Below are 17,580 nucleotides of genomic sequence, written 5' to 3'. Positions count from 1 at the left end.
GTGGAGGCCAGTGGAGCCACCGAGGGATCCTGGGTGCCTGGGTGCAGGCCCCCCCGGCTTGAGGCAGGAGCTCCCTCCTCTCTGCCTGGGTCTGAACACACGCGTTCATTTCACACTCCAGGGAGCTGGATGCTGGTAGCCAGGCATCACTTCATTTTGGCCCATCTGCTAGCCATCTCCCGTTTTTACACTTCAATTTATTTTCCATAATTGCTGTGGATAGGGGAGTGAGCCTGAAAATCACTTTCCTCACAAAGCAAAGAGCCAAGAGAGAATCAGCCTTCCTCAGGCGGGTCTCAGGGAGCAGAAGGCTTTAAACGATGTGGCACGTGGATGTCAGCTGCAGGGATGGGCCCTTTTTCAGGACACAAAGATGACTGTCCTGTGAATGGAAGGCTGTGTCGTTCGAGGAACATTGTGTAGGCAATAACAACTCCCTGGCAGAGAGGGGCTGCGATCATCATTGATTGAGCACCAACTGTGTACTAAATGTTGGTGCTCAGAAATTCTTTGTACCAAGGTATAGAGAATTTTAGGGAGGTTTCCAAGATGTTGTAGGAACTTGAGCTGGCACTAATCATAAGGCTAGCCCCTAACAGGTACTCGAATATTCACTGAGCTACTGTGTCACTATCACTCCTCTTTCCTTCATTCTTCCTGAACTCTGGCCCTCCCAGACTGATCCCTGTGCCACCTCCTTGCCCATCAATCCTGGTTTTACGCTTTTCTACCCCGGATGTGGAAATACAGGTCCTGGCCGCATCCGGGTCACCTCTAGGCCTTCGCTCATTCTGTTCCCTTTGAAATGCCCTTCCCCTCCCCTGTTCCCTGCACTTCCCCTTTACCTAGCACACCACTGCCAACTCATGTTCGTCTCAAGAGAAGCTCCTCCAAAACCCCTAAGCCCAGCTGAGTGCCCATCTTCTACAATTCCCATAATATCCAGTACAAGCTCATGGTATCCCATGAACCCCTATCTTAACATGTTACATTATAATTATTTACTTGATGGTTTCCCACAGAAGCTGAAGTACTTGAGAACAAGGCTGTCTCACGAATGTGTCTATCTGAGCACTTAGCACAGTGCCTGGCACAGAGAGAGTTCTCAATATTGAGTGGATGGATGAATGAATGGCTCATTAGAGGGCCTGAACTCACAAAGCAAGGACCAAATGACAAATAGTTGATTCCCATGTCCTGGGCCCAAGAGGCAGTCAAAAAAAGTGTTCACATACTGGCAATGGGCAAAGCTGGGCCCCAGGCAAGGACCACACTGTACCTTCTTTGGGTGTATCCAGCCTCCCGGTTCTGGAAGTCCATTGGGGAGAGAAGGGCATGTGACTTCCATGGGGGTTAGGCTATTTGCCCTCTTGCCTGAATTAACAGTACTATTTTTCTTTTGCACTTTTATTTTTGGGAAGGAAAAGTACTCAGCCTGAAGGCTTGGCTTCCCGGGAGTTTCCAGAAACGGATTTTCTAGAAATTACCCAATTTCACTAGAATCTGTGCCATTGTTTAAAACTGACTTCTGCCAAGGGAAAGGACGTGGAGTCAGAGAATCTCAAAGAATCCCTGGATAGGACCTCAGAGATCAAGTCCAACATCCCTCCCTATGTAAGGAGTTCTAAAACATCTGGCCCAGTCATCTTCTTGCCTCTGTTTATGGGGACGGATGACTTCAGGCAGATGATCTGGACAGCAGGTTTGCATGTCCACATCCCAGACCCCCTTTGGAAAAGAATAAGGACAACTGAGATAACCCCAGTGTACCCCCCGGCCTCTTGTAGGAGAGGGGAGTGATGAGGGCTCCAGCCAGTGGGAAGTTGCCTTCTCTGGTCATTGTCACAATCCTGTATTTGTGCACGGCACTTGAGGTTTGGACAGCCCTCCGGCTAGTCCTCAGCCCGTCTTCACAATAACATCATGAGGCCAACAAAGCAGGCTCATTTTTAGGTGGGGCTTAAAGCTGCTCAGATACCTGCCCGAGGTCACAGAGTTCGAACTGTACTTCTCATTGCCTGCCCGCATCCATCCCAAGTACGGCTGGACTTATGCTGTGGACCAGACAAACACTTAGCAATTTGGTATTAGTCATATGTACTTATGTACTGTCGTGTTTACTTGACATTTTTAGAAAGACTTAGCTCATCAGCATGTAAAAACTGTTGGGGAGGGCGGCCTGAGTGGCTCAATCGGTTAAGCGTCTGCCTTCTGCTCAGGTCCTGGGGATCGAGCCCCGTGTCGGGCTCCCTGCTCAACGGGGAGCCTGCTTCTCCCTCTACTCCCCACTCATGCTTTCTCTCTCTGTCTCTTTCTCTCCCTCTCAAATAAATAAATAAAATCTTAAAAAAAAAAAAAAAAACTATTGGGGATTTCATTAAGTCCAGTTAAGAGGCTGTAGTGGATTCCAGCTAGATTCACCGAAGATGATTCTTCAAAAAGACCAAGACCACTTCCTGGGCACGGGGGTCTGCATTATGAGGTCACAAGGCTGCCCTGTAGTGTGAACAACCCCAGCCTCATTTATTCACTTAACAAACGTTGGTCGAGTACCCACCCATGGCCTGGCCCTGTGTCAGGACCCAACAGTGGACAAGACCCAGAATCTGCCTGCGAGGACGGGGTCCCTGTTCAGAGGTTTGGACTTGGTTGTAAGAGGAGCCTTCGGAGGACTAAAACGGGTCAGCCTGTCCCTTTTGTTGTGGTGTGGAGGGAGGGTCAGAGGTGTGGGCAGGAGCTCGGGGTCTGTCTCAGTGAGGCAGGTGTGAGGGGGTGGTGGCCGTGAAGGCAGATTCTCCAGCTGTTCGGACAGCGGGATTGACAGCACTTGTGGCGGGCACAGACAAATGCAGCACCTGTCTGTGCGCTGGGCACGTAGTAGGTGCTCAGTAAGGGTTAGTGGTGTGTGTGAATAAACAAATTATATTGCAACTCCACCAAGCAGTAATTCTTAAAACTTTTTGAGCCCTGGGCTCCCCCAAGAAGGGTCTCCTCTGTGCCTTAGGAATGCCAGGTGTCTACCCATCTGCCAATTTTTTCCTGCTAAATATTCCCCATTGATTGCTACCTGCCCCCAGGAATCCTGCAGGATAGGATGCAAAGGCTGGTGGCAGAGAGAGATGCTGAGAAATGGAAGGAATCAGGCTCAAGCAGAAAGGAGGGAAGGTGGATAGTGGGCAGAGAGTAATGGTCTGATCTGCGTGACCTCAGGCAAGCTCTTAACCTCTCTGGGCCTCTGTGCTTTCATCTGTAAGAGGGGGCCCAGAGTCCCTACCTGGGCAGGATTGTTGTGAGATCCAAGATATGCATATAGAGAAGAGATGCTTCAGTAAGATTTTTCAGTAAGATTCTTCAGTAAGATTCAGATCATTTCTATGGCATAAAATGAACCACACTCAGAAGAAAAATTGCCCCTGAACTTGGGAGATTACCTATAATGTAAAATATTAATGTGTTCTCTGGGATTTTATTAATTTTGGGGGGAATGTGTAGGTGTTGATGGGTGGTTTAAAAAAAAAAAACAAAAAAACCTGCTTCCCTAAGTAGACAGCACCGGATGTCCCAATTTCCACAAATAAAACCCTTCATTTCTTCCAGGTTTGAATAGTCAAAGGCTGCTTCCCTGGAGACAGTGTTGCTAATTTTTTTTTTTTTTGCAGGCATTAGAACACTATTTAAGGACAGTAGATTTTCCAGTAAAGCAAATGGAACATGTAAGGTGTTGGCCATGCGAAGATGTGGGGAGAGAGGGGTTGTTATGGACAGAGCAAAACCACCCCGGATTGTTGTTTGCAACGATACTGCAGAAATATATATAATTTTTTAACATTTTGGAATCAAAGGCAAACTTCGTTGATGATAATCCCAAGAAGGGGGATTTATTTTATTTTATTTTTTAAAAAAGATTTTATTTATTTATTTGACAGAGAGAGACACAGTGAGAGCAGGAACACAAGCAGGGGGAGCAGGAGAGGGAGAAGCAGGCTTCCCGCAGAGCAGGGAGCCCAATGCAGGGCTCGATCCCAGGACCCTGGGATCATGACCCGAGCCGGAGGCAGACGCTTAACAACTGAGCCACTCAGGAGGGGGATTTAAAAGCCAAAGCTTGGTGCCAATAAAATCCCTGGGCCAGCCTCTCACGCCCATGTTCCCAGCACAAGCAAGTGAAGCTCAACAAAGTTACTGTGTATCTTTGCTCTGCAGGGCAGCTAACAGTTGCCCAGAGCTCACTATTTGCCAAGGGCTGTGTCAAGTGTTTTGCATTATCTCATTTAATCCAACAACCCTTTGAAGGAGGTCCTATCATCCTCTTTAGTGATGGAAACTAAGGATAAAAAGAAGTTCAGTAATATCCCCAAGGTCACACAGGTCATAGGTTAACAGAAAAGGGACTTGACCCCAAATATTATGCAGAAACCAAGTCTGATCTTTCTGCTCCATGTCAGCAACTGTTGACCTTTTGGAAGGAGCCCAGGTCACTAAGTGGAGCCCTTCATGTTGGAGATTCACTGTAAAAAAAAAAAAAAAAAAAAAATCCAGCCAATTTTTGTCCTTACGGAAACAAGACCACCAGGAACATGTTTTCCCTAGTAGGTCAGAAATAAAAATACTCTCTCCTTTGCCCTCTGTAGGGACGATTCTTGGGTTTATGTGAAATGCTGGCAGGCATTTTCACTTCCGACCCCTGCGCATCTCAAATGGCAACTTATCTTTGTAAAGATCCCTCAGTGTGGCTCTGCTGGAAAAGTAAGTATTTCGGGCTATCCACATGGATTTGAACATGCAGATTCCAAAGGAGAAAGGGAAGAAGTCTTATCCAAGCCAGCAACAGGTCCTGTCAATTTTCTGTGATCTCCCCAAATCCATGCTTGTAGCTAGTGTCCAATGTTCACTTTCCTATGTCTGCAGTGCTCTGCAGGGTCTCACTCCTCCCCTAAGCAACCCCGCCCCATGCAATCCACCTGTCCCTTTCACTTCCTCAAAAGAATTGCTCTATATGCAAGCTTTGTGGCCCAACAATTCCATTTCTGGTCTATACTGAACACAAATGCACACAGATTGCTCAAAATTCGTGTCCAAAAGCATTCATAGCAGGTTTTCCCTTAGTAGCTAAAATAACCCAAATGTCGGCCAGGAGGAGAATGGATGAATAATGGAATTCATCAATGAGGATGAAAGAACAACACAGATGAGTCTCAGAACCATGACATGGCGCAGAAGCAACCAGAGAGAGAAGAATGTGTCCTTTAGGATTCCACCAGTAAAAAGTTCAAGAACAATCTATGAAGTTCAAAACCACTCTTCTCGGTGGTGATACCAGTCAGGGTAGTGGTCAGCCTGGGAGGGAGAGGCAGTCCTGGGAAAGGGCAGAAGGGGGTCCTCTGGAGTGCGGGTCATGTTTTGTTTCTTATATGGGTCTGGTTACACTGTGTTTACTCATTACATGATAGTCTACCAATTTGTACATTTTTCTCGTATGTTTAATGAAGTGTTACAAAATAAAAGCACAGTTCTGCGTCCTGCCAAACAGCACATGCTCTTTGCTCCACCTGGAATTCTCCACCCTCTGTTAGCCTTTCTCTGGTGAGTTCCTGCCCGGTGTTCAGATCCAGCTTAGATCTTCCTTCCTTGGGGAATCCTTTTCCTGTTGTATCAGTCAGTCTCGGCTGTGTAACAAACCACCCGGAAACATAGTGACTTACAGCAACAGTCGTTAATTAGCTGGTGACTCTATGGTTGCCAGTTGTGGGGGGTTTGTGTGAGTTTCATCTGGGTTTGCTCATGTCTCTGCACCTCGGCTGGGCCGGATGGCTCTAGGATGGGCTCACGTGTGTGACGGCTGGCCCGGTGTTGGTGGGGGCACCTCAATCCTCCTCCACGCGGCCTCTCCAGTGGGCTAGTTGGGCTTGTCACATGATGGGCTCAGGATTCCAAGGCCCATCAAAGAGGGCCAGCCTCAATGCACAAGCTCTTCTTAAGTCTCTGCTTGTGTTACATTTGCTAATGTTCATCGGCCAAAACGACAGAGCCAAGCCCAGATTCAAGAGCTAAAGCAAAGAGCTCCACCTCTGGATAGGAGGAATTCTTATGGCCTTATGGCTATGTCTTCGAAACATCCCACCACTGCTGCCCTCCCCAACTCCTTGCAGAGAACAACTTCCCTGTTACTGCCCCCCTGAGATTTCCCTCCATGGCACTCACCCCCCTATAACTGACTATTTGTAGAGTGGGTAGTTCATTATCTTCCTCCCTCACGTCCCTATAACTCTGCTCACAAGGGCTGGTGTGTGCAGCTCATGCCCAGAACAGTGGCTGACACAGGATGGGTACTAATAAATATTTGATGAAGAAAGTCAAAAGAAGAGAAGAAAAAAGAGGGGGCGCGGGACAGGAAGGAAAAGAAGGAAGGTGGGAGAAGTCCTAGAAAAATGGAGGCACTTCCTTGGCAGAGAACAGACTAGGCAATCTCTGGGAGGCTAAGTACCCACATATCCTCCATCCCCCCCCAAATGCACTATTCCTATTTTAGCTTTTGCAACTTAGCTCTCCCTGTTCCTTCCACTGGGCTGCCCTCCTACCTTCTTTCTTCTGCTTGCCCAGGCCTTGGATCCTTCAGTGGGCAGCTCAACGTCTACCCATCCCACTCCTGTAAACTTCCCCTTCATCCCCTCCTCCTGGGTATCTGCATCCCTGACATTCAATGCCCACAGTGTGGTGAACACATGTTTCTTCATAATTTCAACTTAACACCCCACCAACCCCATGCAAAATCTGGGATGGATATATCAATGTTTCCATTAAAGGGATGAGAATTTTGTCTGGATGGGAGTGGCTTTGGGGAGTGTGGGAGGGTAATGGGAGCTGAAAGAGGTCTTGGAGCTGGGGGGCTTGGGGGACTAGCAGTTTGCCCTCAGAGATGCTGGAGCTGGAGGATCCGGGGTTCTGACCTCTGGGCAATAGCAGATGGAGGGGAGCCAAGAGGATGAGGAGGAAGCCGCCTTCTCCGGGCTAGCACGGGGCTGTCCTGGAATGATCGGCATGGCAGCGCGCGGCCACATTTTCCAAGGAAGGTCAGGACCAGCCCAACCCACTTGCTCAGAGAAAAGATAAGCCCGATTCTCAAGAGGCAAAGGGACTTCCAATCCTACACTGCAAATTAGGGCAGCCTGGGGCTTCCAATTGAGGCCAGCGATCTTTCTGTCGCAGCCTGTCCTTCCTTACCGCCTTCCCAGCCCCTCTTCCCACCTCCACTCCCAGCTTCCAGCCGGGTCTGTGACCAACCCAAGGGAATGAGACTAGTTACCGAGAAGGCCAGTTCCGGAGGCCCAGGACAGAAGGGGAGTGGCTGAGATGCAACCCATGATACGCCTTTGTCACACGTCGATGACCATCTTTAGAAGCGGGCTTCCATAGAAGCTGCTGGTGAGTGGGGTGCGCTAGTTCACTTTAACCCTCGGTGCTGGTGTTTGAAGTAACACAGTCGTGAATGCAGCTCCATGGCACAGAGAGCTTCAAATACGGCTTTGCTAAATTGGCACCAAAGGGCTTGGCTAAATAGCAGAGGAGATGTTACAAATGCTTTCTCACTGGTAAAAGGAGCCGTGTGCAGGAAATGTGGTCCACGACCAAGGCCGCACAAGCCCTTCCTCTCTCTGTGAACCAAGTTCAAGGATCCTGGGAGCCCCGGAGCCTCACACCTCACACCACAGCTCCAACGGGGCCCTTGTCACCACTGAATGGGGACTCTGAGACCACTAGAAACCTGGGGACGTTGTCTTCACCGGGGGTCCTGCCTTCATAAGGGGTCCTGATTTTGGAGGAGGGCTGCCCTTGCCTTAGAGCAACATGGGCCTTCAAGGTGCTTATCAGATGCCCCGAAGGACAGCGAGAGGTCCTTGCTGCGAGCCTACTATATGGTAGGGACAGTTCTTGATGCCGTTCATATATTACCTTGTTGAAAACTTACCGTGGTCAGTGAATGAATCAACTGTGGTATACCCATACAAGGAATAGTATTCAGTGGAAAGAAAGAAAAGAAAAGGAAGGTGGTATCAAGCCATAAAAAGCCATGGGGGAAACTTAGATCAGGAAAGACTGACTGCATGCTGTACGTTTTAACTGTGTAACATTCTAGAAAAGGCAAAACTACTCAGACAGTAAAAAGAAGAGCGGTTGCTGAGGGTTCGTGGTGGGGAGGGATGAACAGGCAGAGCACTGAGGATGGTCAGGACAGTGACATCATTCTGTTTGCCACCACGATGGTGGACATGCATCATGACACCTTTGTCAAAACACAGAATGTACCAGGCCAAGGATGGGCCCAAATATAAAGTATGGACTTTGGGTGACAATGAGGTGTCCATGCAGTTTCACTAAGTGTAACAAACGCACCCCTCTGGTGGGGGACGTTGATTGTGGGGAGGCTGTGTTAGGGGGCAACAGGGGGCATATGGGAGATCTCTGCTCCCTGCTTCATTTTGCTGTGAACCTAAAACTACTCTAAAATGCAGTCTATTAAAAAAAAAAAAACCTCACTGGGACCCTATGGCACAGAGTGGGTAAGTCCCTTCACCAAGGCCTCACAGGGAGGGAGGGGTGGGGCTGGGATTTGAACCCAGGTTGTCTGAGTGCAGGGCCTGGGCGGCAAAACGTCCTACGGTGGGGAACTGCTGGCCAGTGGGAAATCGGGCACAAGTGGCTGAGATCCCTGGGAGGGGCCTACACATGTCCCTCCCTTGCTTTGTACCCTCCATGGCTCTTGCTCGGGACCAGGAAGACCAGGCCGGACCCTCTAGCCTTACCTCCCTGTTCCCTGGCGACACCGAGCTTCTGCTCCCAGTCACACCAGGTGGCTTCACAGTCAGCCTCTTGGCTCACCTGGCTCGCCCTCTGCTGCCCTTCCCTCCCCCTCCGCCACCCCTGTCCAGGTAAACCCTGACTTCTCTCTCAGGACCCCACTCAGAGGGGGCACCTCGGTGGCACAGCTGGTTAAGCGTCCAGCTCTTAGTTTTGGCTCAGGTGGTGATCTCAGGATCCTGAGAGCGAGTCCCACGTTGAGCTCCACGCTGAGCACAGAGTCTGCTTGGGATTCTCTCACCCGCTTCCTCTGTTCCTCCGGCTCATCCTCTCTCTCTCTCTCCCTCTCTCAAAATAAATAAATAAATCTTAAAATGACTCCACTCAGACCTCACCACCTCTACAAAGACAGTGAGACTGGACAACCTTTTGTGACAGACCAGCCTGGGGTCCATCCTCGCTTGGCCTCACTTTGCTGTGTGACCTTGAACAAGTGACTCAACTTCTCTGAAACCTCCATTTTCCCCATCTACGCAGTAGGACGATCAAGTTTTCCTCCTGGTTGTCGTATGGGTTAGAGAAAACACACACCAGGCACCTGATATAGCTTCTGCCACGTAATAGGAGTTCAAAAAATGGTACTTATTTTCAGGGAGCTCTTCCTGCCCCATTTCCTCAGTAACACTGGACCTTATACACACGTACCTCTGTCCCTGTAACGTCCATGCGCGTTGACCTGCAATTTTAAGAAGCCTCAGTTACTGTCCATGAGTCTTGGCCTTTCCTTATTAGCACTTCTCACAAGCTGGTATTGTTTACTTGTTTCTGTTCCTTCTCTCCCCTCCCTTCCCTGTTGCTGCACCCTGAGGCATGGCTCCCTGGAGGCAGGGATCTGGTCCGTCCTGCTCATTGCTGGATTTCAACATTTATAACGCTGCCCGGCACTTGGGAGGGCCCTGATTAAAATTGGTTGGGGAAAATGAGTGAACAAAAGAATCCAGGTGCATCTCCTGCATTGGACTTACTCTTCAGTCTCCTCACCCCCCGCCCCAGCTTGGCTCCATGGCCTGCATGGGTGTAGACTCAAGAATGACTGTAGAATGAATCTTATCGATACCTTGTTTTTTGCTCTATAAGATATAATAGTATAACCAATGCATCAGATCAACTTGCACAGAGCTTTCCATGGAACTTAAGCAAGACTGATAGGCACCTTACGACCTTTCTCCTCTATTCCTTGCTCGCTAGAAGCCCATCCAGTCTCCCCAGCCCCCCAGCCTCAGGAATCTTTGGGAAAGAGGCTGGGCAGAGACCCTACAGCCCAAGGGAAGTGGGCCTCCTTGCAAATGCCCAACTTCTCTGCTTTTACAAGTTGCAATTTGTGTGTACCTAATTTGCTGGGTTGCTGGAAATGCACACAGAAGAAGATGGCTCGGGGAGGGATGATCATGTTTCCCAGAGTTTCTAGGTGGGGCCTCAGTACCAGAAAAAATCTGTAACCCTACTGCTGACCCACAACCTTGTATAAACAAGTGGACTCTACTTGCCACCCGATATCTTTGCTGGGAGGATCCCCGGTCCTGGGAGGTGATAGAGGCCAGGCACTCAGTAGAAAAGGCCGGTCCCCTCCCACATACCCGTGCCTAATTTGGGAAGGAATGGAGGGCAGACACTCTGAGAAAGGTGGCCTTTCCAGTTAGGGCATATGACCAGGCTTTGGGAACACCTCTCCATTAGAATTGATGTTCCTCTTAATCAGCAGTGATGGGGGCGGGGGGGGGGGGGTTGTTTCTTAAATGCTGCCAACTATAGTGATGGGTCCCAGATGAGAAGGTAGAGTTCTTGCTAACTCTCTGGCGGGATGTTCAGAAGTGGGAAAGGGTTTCGGGCAGCCCGTACCTGTGAGGAGGGCCTATTTTCTGACGTTGCTTGACATGCATCTGGAAACCAAGAATTGTCTACACGTTGCCTATAATTTCCTATTCATTTTACGTGTCCTCCTGCCCCCAGAACCATTATTTCTTAAGAAAAGCAAAAATTAAAGCTTCATACCTCTCAAGAAGAGTGAGGGGGCGGTCGTATGCCGGCATCTGGTACCTCGTTCACCCCAAAAGTGGCTTCAAGTGAATCCACGTAACACTCTTTCAGAGGCAAAGCAGAACCATCTGTGGAGCTCAGGGGGCCTAAAACTCATGGAGGGATTTCGTACAAGGCCCTCCCGGAGGGAAGACATTGTCCCCGGTGAGTGCCTGTGAATCAGACCCCGAACTGTGACCGCCATCATGACTTCAGAGCCGCATAGACACTTGAGCCAGACTCAGCGGTGCCCACCGCTAGCAAGCTATCTAGCTTCCCCGAGGCTCGGTTCCCATCCGGAAAATGGGCTGGCTGTGGGATTAAATGAGCCTGGACGCCTGCATGGCCCGCCCCTTTCCCCGGTGGAGGAAACACCTTCCGGACTCCCAGGAGCAGCCATGAACATCTAGTCCTTCATCAGTTCCAACGGCACGACCATGCAGTTGACACGAGGGATGGTCTTGATCGCGTGGGAGGCCCGTGGGCTGTGAGAGGAACACAGCCGCTGGGTGCCCTGGGTCAGCACACACAGCTGCACGGAATCAGCACCACCTTCACGTCAGATGGATATCACCGTTTCCATTTTATGCAAGAGGAACCTGAGCCCTCGGAAGGGGCAGTGTAGTAGAAATGTGTTCATTTTTCCTGTCCAACACTGATCCCCGCTCCTTCTGATAAATACTGCCCTGACTTCCTTGAGGGGAATTGCCTCCTTCTCCCGATGGACTGGCTGGTGGGATTCTCAATCGAGGGGCCCACATCCTCTGGCCAAGGAGTGGGTCTGGGACCCGGCTCAGCCCCTCAGAGGCTCTGTCTCTCATCTCTGGAGTTTCGATCTCACGCACAAGGATGGAAGCACTAAAGACAGCTGAGGCCGATTTGTCCCAGGGAAGAGGGTGGGGGAGTGTGGGAAGAGACCCCCTCCCTCGTTGGTTCCTGCTGCCTAGCCCCCTCCTTTGCCCCATTGCCACCCCCAGGCAGCCTTATTCTATGTTCAGAGTCTGGTCCTTCACTTTCCCTCTCGGGCCTGGCCTTTTCTGCACAAATTAGCCAGATTCGTGCAGCCTCATGCCCGTGGAGCTGGCTGGGAGGCTCAGGTGCTGGAGCGGAGCTCTGAAAGCATCCTGTGAAGCCCGAGAGCCTCTATATCCATGCGCACAGGGTGGCCACTCACCCTTTTTAGTCATATTTAATGGGATGTCTTTGCCGCTCCTGTCAAGCAAACTGGTCTGCTCTTCAAGCCCCCAGTTCACCAGGTATTGTCACAGGCAATGTGGAGACCTTCCTCAACTGGGTTTCCTCATTTTCCTTACTAACTGTGCGAAACGGACTCAGCCGTGACCTTCTGGGAGAGAACCACTCCCTCGCAGCCCACCTGCAAGGACCTGAGGCGGTCCAGAGTACAGCAGGCGCCTGCCTGGTTTGCAGTCCAGCCCCTGCCCCGCCCCGGGCAAGTCGCCCCCATGCCCTCATCCACAGAGAGCACTGGGCCCGGCCAGGGCTGGGGCAGAGTTTTCACACCTGGGTACGCTCGGGTTCACGTTCTCACCCTTTCATTGAACTCACTTCCTGTGTGACACAGGACAATGTACCGAAAATGGTGTCAGGCTCCTAATCTGTGGAAAGTGGGATTAACACCCCCTTCCTGCAGGCTAGGGTGTGAGGGGATGCTCTGTGTCCAGGAGCCTGTTTGCGTGGCCGCCATCCGGTCTCCCATGCTGTCCCTCTGCAGGTCGATGGGTCTGAACTCCTAACAGTTGGTCATCCAGCAGTCCAGTGCGGCTCAAGGTCACAGGAACCAGCTCGGAACCCTTCCCATGCCAGCCTGGGGCCCACGTTGCTGATTGTCTGCAGCAGCTATGGACGGCCTCCTTCTGCCTGGCCGGTCTCGTCCTGCGGAAAGTCCAAGTTCTAGATCCTCACTTTCCCAGACTCCTTTGTGGCTATCAGTGGCCTCATGCCCGGCCCTGACCAAAGAGATGACAGTAGAAGTGTCCCACTGGCCCCTATAAAAGGGGTGAGGCGCTGTGGGTAAAGCCCCTTTCCTCCCACCTGCTGGTGTCATCCCTGTGACCACCAGGCTGTGCGATGTAGAGCAGAAGCAGGGCCAGCCGGCGGGGGCGGGGGGGCGGCCAGTGCAGGCACTCGGAAGTGCCCCGCGCTTGGGATCTAACGCTCTGGGGTCACCGTCTTAAAATTATTTAAATAAATGATATTAATTTTATCTATGAATTTGTGTTTTCTAAGTGAAGTCTGATGGGACAACGGAGCATGTGTTGGAGACACAGAGCCTCCCTTCGTTCACCCGTGGTCCCACCTCCCGCCGCCTCCCCACCTCCCCTGAGGGGGCTCGGCTGCCTGCTCCCCACCTCCTGGCGCTCTAGACCCCAGCAGGGCCACCGCATGTCAGTCCCGCGATCGGCGCGAGAGGGGACCAGCCGCCAGCGTGCCCAGTTGCAGGGTGGGACGCCCCTGGCCACCTGTATATCATTAAATAGCAAAAAAAAAAAAAAAAAAACAACCCTGTGACAGGTCGAGAAAGAGACAAGAGCAAAAAAGAAAATGTTTTATATTTTAGCACATTTCACAGCACTTTTATCCCGCTTTTTAAACCACGGGCCCTTTGTTTTTGTTACACTGGGCCTTGCAGGCTGAGAGGACAGGTTGGCGCCGTGGCGGAGAGAAAGAAACTGGATTCTCGATTAGGTGAACTGTTAAACCAAACCTGGAAGAGCCCCCCGCAGCTGTTGGTCGAGATGATTCTCTTCATTGTTGAAGCCACTGTCAGGTGGACACCTTGTTACTTGCTGCCAAAAGCATCCTAATGCAGAGTCGTTTTATTTTTTTACTCTCAGGATGATGCTTTAGGGCCCACTGAGCAGCTGGGTGATCGCGCACGAGACGGCCGTGTACCCACGCACGTCGCCAAGGAGCGGTTAGCCTTGGACTTTTTATTAACAGCAAAAATAATGTCATGACTCATTTCGAAGTGCCGTTTTATACGATTCTGATGTCAGGATTACTTTCCTCACTTTTCAGACGTGGACTATGACGTGGAGGCTCGGAGAGGTTAAGTCATTTGTTTAAGGTCACACAGCTCCTAAGTGCTGGAGGCAGAGATCAGATCCATATTTCCCAGCTAGAAAGACAATGAATGGTCTTTCCACTCCATGTCAGTCTCTCTTGAAGGGATGACTGGTTCCTTCACGGCTTCCCCCTCTCGTCCCTGGAAACTGCTGGAATTCTCCTGTGTGCCCTATGTTGTTCTGGGGGTCACTGTCTGGCTGCCCATCGTCCTCAGGACTCTCTCCCCAAAGTTGTTGCTGGAACAAGAAGGCAGTGAGTGGGCATCAGACATCAGCAGGGCCCTGGAGTTTGGCTCAGGGTCCTGCTTCCTGTCTTTGCTTTGTTCTCATGCCCAAGGGAGGCCTTTGGCCGGCACGCCACACAGCTGTACCCTGTGCTCAGGACCCGGAGGGCAGAGGGCTGATGCCCACCTCTCTGCCAAGCACAGCAGTAGCTGGGGTGAGAGAGCCCAGAGCCCACGGGTCTACTCCTCACTGGTCTCTAGAGCTCACTTTCTCTCCCCACATACTTCTCTAGGACCCCCGCTTCCTCTTTGCCCGGGGAACATTCCCAGACTCCCCTTTTGCCTCTCTCCTGGCCAGTAATCCGTCCTGAAGCCTGAGTCGTGGTCAGTGGAAACCCTTGGCATTCTGCCTGCCCTCCCACCAGCCCCGTGGGATGCTCTCGGCCCTGCCGTCAGGAATGCGCCTCTGGGGCAGAAGGGGGGAAGCCAGGCAGCCCTTAACGGTAATAGTCTTAACTGCAGCCAATTTTCGGTAATTGGTGACATTTGCGGGGGCATTCCTGCCTGTCGCAGCCGCTCCTTCATGCCGGCTTTGATCTCTGCCCGTCTGCCAGAGAGACGAAATGCTGTTGTCATGTCCAATTTCTGCAAGGGGTAGCGTGGCCTTGACCTTGCCATGGCTCGTCCCCAGCCTGCACAAGGCAACAGTAGCCTTGGAGGAGGGAGGCTGGGTGGCAGGGGAGGGAAGTCCCCAGCTCCCTTCCTGGAAAGCCCAGTGGACATTGTGTGACAGGGGGACCCCAGGGCAGAGGGTACAGGGGTGGAGGGGTGTGGAACGTGCTAGCAAATAATAAAGAGCACAGGTTCCCAAGCACCTCTGTGCCAAGCACATCTCTTCCCTCTGAAGCTCTCAGCGTGGCCTCTGCCAGGACGTATAATTATCCCCATTTTACAGAGGACACCGAGGCTTAGAGAAAAGCTGTGGCTGGTGGGTGGGGGTGGTGGCGGGGGTCCAGCCCAGGCCTGCCTGGCTCTGGTCAGAGAGTTTCCACATTGCCCAGCTCCTTGGACCTGTGGGCGAGATGCAGGCTCCCTCTTCCCCACCAGGCTTGGAGCTCCCTGAGGACAGGGATCGGGTCTCATTCGAATCCGTGCCTCCCCCACAGAGCCCACCACGGTGCAAACGCTCAGCCTAGTGGAGTCGACGTGGGGATGAGTCCCTTGTCTTCTTTTTTCTCTCACATTCCCTTCTCAGGGATGTCATCCAGACTCCTGGCTTTGAGATATCATGTATAGCCTGACACCTCCCATGTTCCTGTCGCATACATCCAACTGCCTATGTGATGTCTCCACTGGATGTCTAATAGACACCTCCAATTCACTACGTCCCAAACTGACGTCCTCGGGTTCCTCCCAAACCAGCTCTGCCTGCGGTCTTCCAGATCTTCATGTTTGGGTTCTCTGGGACATCCTGTCAGTGTTACCTTAGAAAAAAAATTCTGCAGTCCAACAATTTCACCCCACCTTCCCGGCCACCATCACCTCTGGCGGAGATTATTGCAATCTCGTCCTGACTAATCCCCTGCCATCAGTCCCTTGCTCCCCCACTGCATGGCAGGCTCAGCCCAGCAGCTGGATGGATCCTGCAAATAATTCAGATAATGTTGCTTTTCTGCTCCAACCGTCCTGCCGCTCCTCACTCCCCCATGGGGATGCGCTGGGGTTCATTGACATAATGCCTAGCATCCCTGCAAAGGGACCGCCACCATCAGTGGAATGAAAAAGGCCAATAGCGTGGGCCATGGAAGCACAGGGTAGGGGGATTGATTCTGTCTGGGGTATAGGAAGGCTTCCAGGAGGAGGTGTCATTGCTTGCTAAGCTTTGAACCCTGAATCCATCTAGGGTGCCGTCATGGACTTGAGACTGGCAGAGCACTGTCTGCAGGCGGCACACTGGTGAGGGTCCCCTGAAGGCTGATCCCACCAAAGGGTCTAACCCAGCTTCCGGGCGTGCACACGTTCACACCGTCAAATCTCTCTCGTGCTCCTTCCGGTGTGCTGACCCTGGGCAGGTTCTTAGGGCTCAACATCCTTGCTCCCTTTATGAAACATATTCCAGCAGGGTCGACAGATAATTAGCAAGTATGCAAATGAGAAGGCTCTTGGGGAGCAGTGGAAAGAGTGTTATTATTTAGTACGCAAAAATAAATATCTGCACCAGCTTCTTCCTGATCCACCTGTGCAAGCCCAAAAGATGCAAATCATTTTTAATATTGGCTTGAACTAATGAAGGTCTGCTCCAACTGCAAGAGATCCAAATCAGCAGCAGCTCAGCCCTAACCACCCTCGGCTTTCTGGGGCTCTGAGTCCCATGCGTGTTATGTGAAGACATCACTCCTTCCCTGTGTGGTCCTGCAAGGTACATACTATTGTCTACATTTTCCAGGCCCTGCGGGTGGTGGTGGTGGTGAAGCCACTTGCTTACAGTGTCCCAGCCAGCTAAGGGCAGTCCCAAGATTCATACCAGATCTCCTTATCACCCGAGTACCTGCTTTCAGCCACGATACCGGGCCACCAGCCTGGGAGGCTTGCAGAGCTGCCAAGAGATCATGTGCGGATTTAATTCTCCCAGGGCTGATTCAGGACCCACACCGCCTCTTATCTTCTAGGTGTTTTAGGTGGGTGAGCACCACACTGAGCTGAAGGGCTCGTTCCCGTGGGTTTGTCCTGCCCTTGCCCCCCTCCCCCTGCCCTGCCTGTTGCTGCCATCCCGGCTGCCAGGCACACACCCTGAGACCTTTGCACTGCAGATGGAAAAGTTATTTAATGAGAAACTTTCTGCATCTTTCTTTCTCTCCTGCCAGAGGCTTCTGCATACATAATTCTGCAAATTCTGCTGTGCTGTTTCCTTGTAGAAGGCTAAGCAATTTTTATTCCTCTTCCTCCTTCTATTTCAATTCCCTCTAAATATTTCTGTGGCCACTTCCTCCTTCCTTTTTTTTTTTTTTTTTTATAATGATATGTCTTTACAACTACGTCTGCACCCGTATTTATAGTGGAATGTAGGTACTCTGCTCCTGCCTTTATTTCAGCATTTCGGGAGGAGGCAGGGATCTAAAGCTCCAAGCAAGGGCTGTCTGTTTATCCACCTAAGTAACCCCCAAAATAATTCACAGCCAGCAGGTTCAACGGGATGCTTCCGCAAAATCACATTCCAGACCCAGGCACGTGTGGTGAAACTCAATGTGTTGACGGTGCCGTGGGGGTCCACTGTGGCCCCGGGGCCCCCTCTCTGGGCAGGGGCACCCGGTAACGTGGTGGAAACAGTAAGGGCTTCAGCATCAGCAGGCTTGGGATTCAAACCCCGCGCCGTCAGCTCCTTGGGCAAACTTCTTAAT

At 51.3% G+C, this 17,580-nt stretch overlaps 1 long non-coding RNA gene across 1 annotated transcript; it reads right to left on the bottom strand.

The window, feature by feature from the left end:
- Window positions 1-13,425: 13,425 nt before the first annotated feature.
- LOC145723237 (uncharacterized) lies at window positions 13,426-16,923 on the bottom strand. Its single transcript, XR_014148161.1, has 2 exons — window positions 14,700-16,923; window positions 13,426-14,195 (listed from the first exon to the last, which is right to left on the bottom strand). It is a non-coding gene; the product is annotated as an uncharacterized LOC145723237 (long non-coding RNA).
- Between the last annotated feature and the right edge of the window lie 657 nt (window positions 16,924-17,580).

The sequence above is a fragment of the Leptonychotes weddellii genome, chromosome 9 (genome assembly GCF_054177405.1).
Source record: "Leptonychotes weddellii isolate Sample4059 chromosome 9, ASM5417740v2, whole genome shotgun sequence".
NCBI classification, from domain to species: domain Eukaryota; kingdom Metazoa; phylum Chordata; class Mammalia; order Carnivora; family Phocidae; genus Leptonychotes; species Leptonychotes weddellii.
The sequence above is the reverse complement of the archived record's forward strand: the minus strand, read 5'-3'. Positions and strand labels throughout refer to the sequence as shown.